At 42.2% G+C, this 7,171-nt stretch overlaps 1 pseudogene; it reads left to right on the top strand.

Annotated features, from left to right (window-relative positions):
- The first annotated feature begins 771 nt into the window (after positions 1 to 771).
- LOC139369358 (large ribosomal subunit protein mL45-like) lies at positions 772 to 7,167 on the top strand (annotated as a pseudogene).
- The last annotated feature ends 4 nt before the right edge of the window (positions 7,168 to 7,171 follow it).

Here is a 7,171-nt window from a genome sequence, read left to right as displayed (position 1 = left end):
TCACTTATGGAAACCAGTAGTCAGAGGGCTTAGCTACTCACATGGCTCATGCCGGGGCGGCAGGGTAGCCTAGTGGTTAGAGCGTTGGACTAGTAACCGGAAGGTTGCGAGTTCAAACCCCCGAGCTGACAAGGTACAAATCTGTCGTTCTGCCCCTGAACAGGCAGTTAACCCACTGTTCCCAGGCCGTCATTGAAAATAAGAATTTGTTCTTAACTGACTTGCCTGGTTAAATAAAGGTAAAATAAAAAAAAATAAAAAAATGTAGGTCATTGCAGACATCTCTCTATGTGTTGTTTGCTTAAGAATCCTACTGCTGCCAAGAAGACGTGCACTGCCATTGCAGGTGTTCGAAGTAGCTGCTGCTCAAGTCTTCAGAACATATCATGAAAAAGCAACCAATTTAATAGACAATTCCATCATCTAAACGCATGTAACTCTTTATTATCTGTGTCCAAGGGCTAAGTAACTGGTATTGTAGCCTGCATCCATAAGAGCCAATTTATGCTTGATCCAAAAATGTGGTCAGATGTGTATGGATGGTGTGATGCAGTTGCAAAGCCAAGCATAAGTTGGCTCACATCATAAATGCTGCATGGCCTATGCAGACGTTGGAATGACCATGTTGCACAGAAGGTTAATTGTTGGGCCACACCTTGTAGACAAATCTTAGATTGTTGGTCTTCTGATCTATACATCTTTGATCTATAAACTAACAATAACTGAAAGCAGAGATTCTCAAGATAAAAAAAAACTAAACAGTAATAGTTTATTCTAAAATGCAGAGCAAGGTGGAATAGCCAAAGTGACCCCCAAAACGTTTCAAGAAGAATCGTAACAATGCGCAGCACAGCACAGGTTTATTGTTCTTGAACACACCTCAAACTGAGTCTGACAGCAAATATGGCGACGTCCATGAGAAGGGCATTAATGCCTCTGCATCGGATGAGATTCAGCAATTTAAAGGTATTATTTTAGAGAATTTTGATTACATTAGCTATAAATTACACATAATTCATTGAAATATTGACTGCTCAGCCCCAGAAAATGCCACCGAAAGCTGTAGGTTTATAATCAGCAGTGGCTTGCTAAGTTAACCTAGCTCAACCCAGCAAGCAGATCTTTCTGGAACTCAACTGAGTTTTAAACCAGTTTAGCTACCTAGCTAGTCTATACTCATTAATCAATCACCGTAGCCAACTTAAAATACATGTAACTTAATAAGATGTCATAATTGCATTTTATAACAGTTTACTTCAGTCTATTTGACTAGCATTTTTGTATTTATTTCCAAAACCAAGTTGTTTGTTCAATTAAATGCATAAACGAAAATGTACTCGAATGTGCCATCATATTATGATATCAACCATACAATAATAACGAATAGCAAATCTCTAATCTCCATGAATTGCAAACCACATGAACAAAGTGTGCTATAACCTTTATGCATAGACTGGTACTCCATGATTTCTTATCTAATCCACCTGCTTTTCCCTCGTGCAGAATGCAGAGGCTTCGCTGGAGGTACGGTATCCCCTGCCCTTTGTTGTCCCGATAAGGACCAAGAAGCGCTACTTCGTTCCCCCCGCAGTGGGGAAAAAAGGAAAGGCAGCAGCGTCGGCAGATCAGGAGGCCAAAGCCAGAGCGGCAGGTGTTGTCCTAAGGCAGGAGTACATGGAGAGAGACATCAACATCGCCTGCACTGGTACAGACAGACCTGTTTATGTGCGTATACACTTCTCAAAATGTCAGACAGTCTGACACTACTGCTGATTACTGCATATCAGCAGTAGTGTAAGACTGGCAGCCATTTTGAGAAGATATGTTGTAGACTTGTTTTCAAAGCGAGCTAGACCGGTACAGTATCAGCCATATTATATATATGGTTATCTTAAAGTTCAAACCTTCCATTTCTTGTACACAGAATCAAAGTTAAGAGGGTTGCCACTGTTACAATGAAGCTTATAATATACGTAGTCACAATAACCAATATCTCTCTCCTTTCCACTACCACAGCGGGAGTGTTTGACCCCTATATCCCCCCAGAAGGTGATGCTCGTCTCTCCAGTCTGTCGAAAGAGGGCCTGAAACAGCACACAGAGCAGATCAGCTAGCCTCCCAGCTAGTGTAAGACAGTCTTCCTGGGTCACACTCTAACATTTATATTTTTGTAGGATATTGAGTGATTGTTCCTTATCTTTCACACACACTCAAATACTCCCAGCAAGCAAAGACTGTCTGTCATGTACTTGTTAGAAATTCTTACTCTCCATTAGACTTAGACTGAGTACCTATTTGTCTCTTATATTGCATTAACGTCTTTTGCGTTGAAACAAACCCGGTCACACTTTAAACAAACTTATAAAGATTTTATAGTCCATTCATGAAAGCCTTATAAAGGGTTTATGAAGGCTTAAAAGTTGTAGTTCGTTTAAAGTGGGAACACCAAACCTTCTCTCCACTGCAGGATACGCAAGATCAAAGAGCATGACGCTGAGTTCACCACAAAGGTGTTCCCAGTGAAAACTCAGGAGATCTTCGTTGACGCGCACAACACTCTCACACAGTAAGAGATACACTCACTCTCATATGACCCAAATCAACTGCTCCCTATCCTGCTTACACTCTTGGCTACCAGGCAAAGATGATCTGTGAAAGGGGTGGGTGGTGTCCCAAGTTATTCCAGTGAGGCATTTCTAATGGAAGTGAGATAGTGACTCACTGGTCATAATGGATATATTCCTTTCACTGATATAGCTTGCTGTGAAAGTCTGTTTATGCTAATCTTGTTTGTCAATCTGAACTACCTGATTTGGCCTAGTTTTTCGGCTAGGTCATTAAGAAAATGCAGCAGGGGGGTTAATGTGGGTGTCTTTTGTGTGTTCGCACATGGTAAGTGTTTGTACATTCACTCTGCCAAAACAGTACACAGTTAGTCACTCGGCCTTCTAGATAACTTGAAACAGTCTAACCAGGTCTTGTCTTGAAGTCACCTAGGCTAGCTAGTGCTAACCAACTTCTTTTGCCAATTAGCTTCAGCTAACTAGTGTGTCCGTGGCGAAGTTGGTTTGACATTGGATAGCCTATCTCTGGGGCTAGTTAGGGACCGTCAATAAATTACACAATGTAAAGGGGACAATATTTTCATATTGCGCATCTTTTAGATGTCTCAAATGCTTTTAATATTTGTATATCAATTTCTACAATTTATAGTTTGTTATTGAAATAAAGAGCTATTGACATTTAAAATGTTGTCCCATGTACATTGCATTCGGAAAGTATTCAGACCCCTTTACCTTTTCCACATTTTGTTACATTACAGCCTTATTCTAAAATTGATTATATATATATTTTTCTCATCAATCTACACACAATACCCCATAACGACAAAGCCAAAACATAAAAAATAATAATAATTGAAATTGAGCTCAGATGCATCCTGTTTCCATTGATCATCCTTGCGATGTTTCTACAACTTGATTGGAGTTCACCTGTGGTAAATTCAATTGATTGGATATGATTTGGAAAGGCACACACCTGTCTATATAAGGTCCCACAGTTGACAGTGTATATCAGAGCAAAAACCATGCCATAAGGTCGAAGGAATTGTCTGTAGAGCTCCCGAGACCGGATTGTGTCCAGGCACAGACCTGGGAAAGGTACCAAAAATGTCTGCAGCATTGAAGGTCCCTAAGAACACAGTGGACTCCATCATTCTTAAATGGAAGAAGTTTGGAACCACCAAGATTATTCCTAGAGCTAGCCTCCTGGTCAAACTGAGTAATCGGGGGAGAAGGGCGTTGGTCAGGGAGGTGATCAAGAACCTCAAGGTCACTCTGACAGAGCTCCAGAGTTCCTCTGTGGAGCTGGGAGAACCTTCCAGAAGGACAACCATCTCTGCAGCACTCGACCAATCAGGCCTTTATGGTAGAGTGGCCAGACGGAAGCCACTCCTCAGTAAAAGGCACATGACAGCCCGCTTGGAGTTTGCCTGAAGGACTCTCAGACCATGAGAAACAAGACTCTCGGGTCTGATGAAACCAAGCTTGAACTCTTTGGCACAAGCGTCACGTCTGGAGGAAACCTGGCCCCATCCCTACGGTGAAGCATGGTGGTGGCAGCATGCTGTGGGGTTGTTTTTCAGCTGCAGGGACTGGGAGACAAGTCAAGATAGAGGGAAAGATGAACGGAGGAAAGTACAGATATCCTTGATGAAAACCTTCTCCAGAGCATTCAGGACCTCAGACTGGAGCGAAGGTTCACCTTCCAATAGGACAACGACCCTAAGCACACAGCCAAGACAGCGCAGGAGTGGCTTCGGGACAAGTTTCTGAATGTCCTGAGTGGCCCAGCCAGAGCCCGGACTTGAACCCGATCAAACATCTCTGGAGAGACCTGATAGCTGTGCAGTGATGCTCCCAATCCAACCTGACAGGTCTTGAGAGGATCTGCAGAGAAGAATGGGAGAAAGTCCCCAAATACAGGATTGCCAAGCTTGTAGCGTCATACCCAAGAAGACTCGAGGCTGTAATCGCTGCCAAAGGTGCTTCAACTGAGTAAAGGGTCTGAATGCTTATGTAAATGTGATATTCCAGCTTTTTATTTTTAATACACTTGCAAAAACTTCTGAACCTGTTTTTGCTTTGTCATTATGAGGTATTCTGTGTAGATTGAGGGGGGAAAACAATTTAATCAATTTTAGAATAAGGCTGTATGTAACGTAGCAAAATGTTGAAAAAGTCAAGGGGTCTGAATACTTTCTGAATGTACTGTACAGTGTGTATTTTACCGATGGTCCCTAACTAGCTCCATAGGTATATTGAATGTCAAACCAAATTGACTACGGGCATTAAAATCTGGTTGTGTGCAGCTGCGCTCAAAATTGATGATTACTTGGGTGCTGCCTGCTTTGGGTATGTGGGCAGGATTGAAATAAACACAACCCAAGGAAAACTGTTACAGTACCCTTTATTCCGTGATATACCATTTTTTGCTATCTCGCAAATCTCAGTTTTGGTTGAGACAACTTATTTTATGACAGAAATAATCCTATTTACACTTTAGTAAATTTGGACATTTTTGGCTCATCGATGCCACAGGTCGCTATCAAATTAAGATGTTGCTTTTTGGGGGCAGTCGCTCTTTTAAGCGTATCACTCCCTTGTGACAGAAAGATGTTACCCTGTATGTTCTCCCTCCTTCAGGCAGTTGTCACCATCACCAGTACACTTTCTTTAACTGTTAGCCTGTGTGTTGTATAAACAGTTGTTTATTTCATCATGTATATTTATCCTCAGTTCTATTTGCACTGATACAATCCCAGTGTTATCATGATGTTATAAAAATGGCAGCTTCTGCTGCAAATAGTGTGTTTGTGTGGTTGCACTTTAGTGTTGGGCGGCATATGGATTGTCATACCGTTTCTGTATCATACTGTGGTATGCAAATGTGGCTCTGTTTTTAAATGCTCAAAACAATTTAGGCAACCGGGCTCTTGATCCAGGAGGGAATTGAATGTCCCTGCTGTAAGCGAGACGCTTGATCTTGACGACATCTAGCCAGTTAGCAAACAAAATGCATAGCTGCAGCCCTGAGTTGGATATAATTTATTTGACATTTCTTAGTAATAAGTAGTGGGCTAGCACATACCGACCTCACGTGGTCTCTATTGCCCAAGCCTATTGTACTTAATTTTACGGTACAGAAATGACCAGGTATTTTACTAAGAAATAGTATGATAAAATGTTAATTATACTTGTAACCTATAAGTTACTTGTCTTTGTCTTTGGGATGCTCTTTTAGCTTAGATGGCATTAGCTCACGGTCTGTCCATCCTGTGCAGGAGATGGTGAGGGGGAACCGCTACAAGACTCTGCGGTGGCATTTCGTGGAGTCCCTGGAGCCGCCCAAGGTGGTGCACGCCCAATGTCCAGACATGGTCAGCAAAGGCAACATGTTTGGGCAGGTTACGGTGCGCATGCACTCCAGACAGGTGAGACAGACAGTCGCAAACACACAGTGTGTCACTCCGAAAAGGGTTGTCATAATTTTGGAATAGTGTCACGATGAGCCGTTAAACAAGTATTTAACACACAGGTTGGGTACTATGGAATCCCACATTTTGAAACATTAAAAGGAGACAATGGTGCTATGCTTAGCTTTAGCTATATTTATAGACTGAAACGTTCACATTGCAATAGCATTAGCATAGTAGTAAAGAGTGAACCAATTAGTAATGAGTGAACCAATTCTCTCTTAACACATTCTCTTTTCTCCTTTCCCCCCTACCTTCTCTGGACCCCTGAATCTGTCCCACTCATGGCTACATCCTCGTGTCACCGTAATCCTCTAAGGGTTGTGTTACCTTGATGTGTTACCTGAATTAACATCATTCCTAAATTGTTAACCTGTCTGTTCTGGGGGTTAGTCCTTGGCCGTCTACGACCGCTTCGGCAGACTAATGATGGGGAGCGAAGAGGAGCCCAGGGATGTGCTGGAGTACCTGGTTCTGGAGAGGCACCTCGTCAACCATTACGGCATGTGGAGGTTACATGGCAAGATAGTACCAGCCTGGGCCCCAGTGAAGGAACCCATCGTCAAGGTGACCTTTCATTTGAGTCTATAGCAAGTTTTCTGATTAAAGGGCCACTTCACAAATGAATGAGGTTAAAAAGTGGTGATGTGCCCGTTTGACACTGTTTACCAAAGGGTTGATTAGAAAGTTATTAGATGACTAATGAAATTCCTGAATACATTTTCAGTTCATTACCTGAATGGACTTTAAATGATTTGTAATGTACTGCAACTTATTTACCATATGTGTTTTGTCTCAGACAGTTTTAGGACTGGCCTTAGATCTCCTCACTCAGTGTTCTTAGTATGGTACACACAAGCTAATATGAGCGCCCATTTGTCTGGTTGTAATTTCTGCTCACTGGCTTTTATTTCCTCCGTTTCAGACTGTTATGATCCCTGGCCCGGAGCTCAAGCCAGGCGAGGAATTCGAGGGGCTCAACTATGAAGTGCCCAAGCCTAAGGCTGTGCAGTGGCACAAATAGACCACAGGTGGGAGCTGTAATTCTGGGCCAACACGTACAGACTCAAAATCAACTGTTAAAATGAACATTCCATTTTTTTAAAGAAAACATCATGAAGCTACATTTAGTTAGTT

This window comes from Oncorhynchus clarkii, chromosome 17 (assembly GCF_045791955.1).
Source record: "Oncorhynchus clarkii lewisi isolate Uvic-CL-2024 chromosome 17, UVic_Ocla_1.0, whole genome shotgun sequence".
NCBI classification, from domain to species: domain Eukaryota; kingdom Metazoa; phylum Chordata; class Actinopteri; order Salmoniformes; family Salmonidae; genus Oncorhynchus; species Oncorhynchus clarkii.
This window is presented reverse-complemented; position numbering and strand designations above follow the sequence as displayed.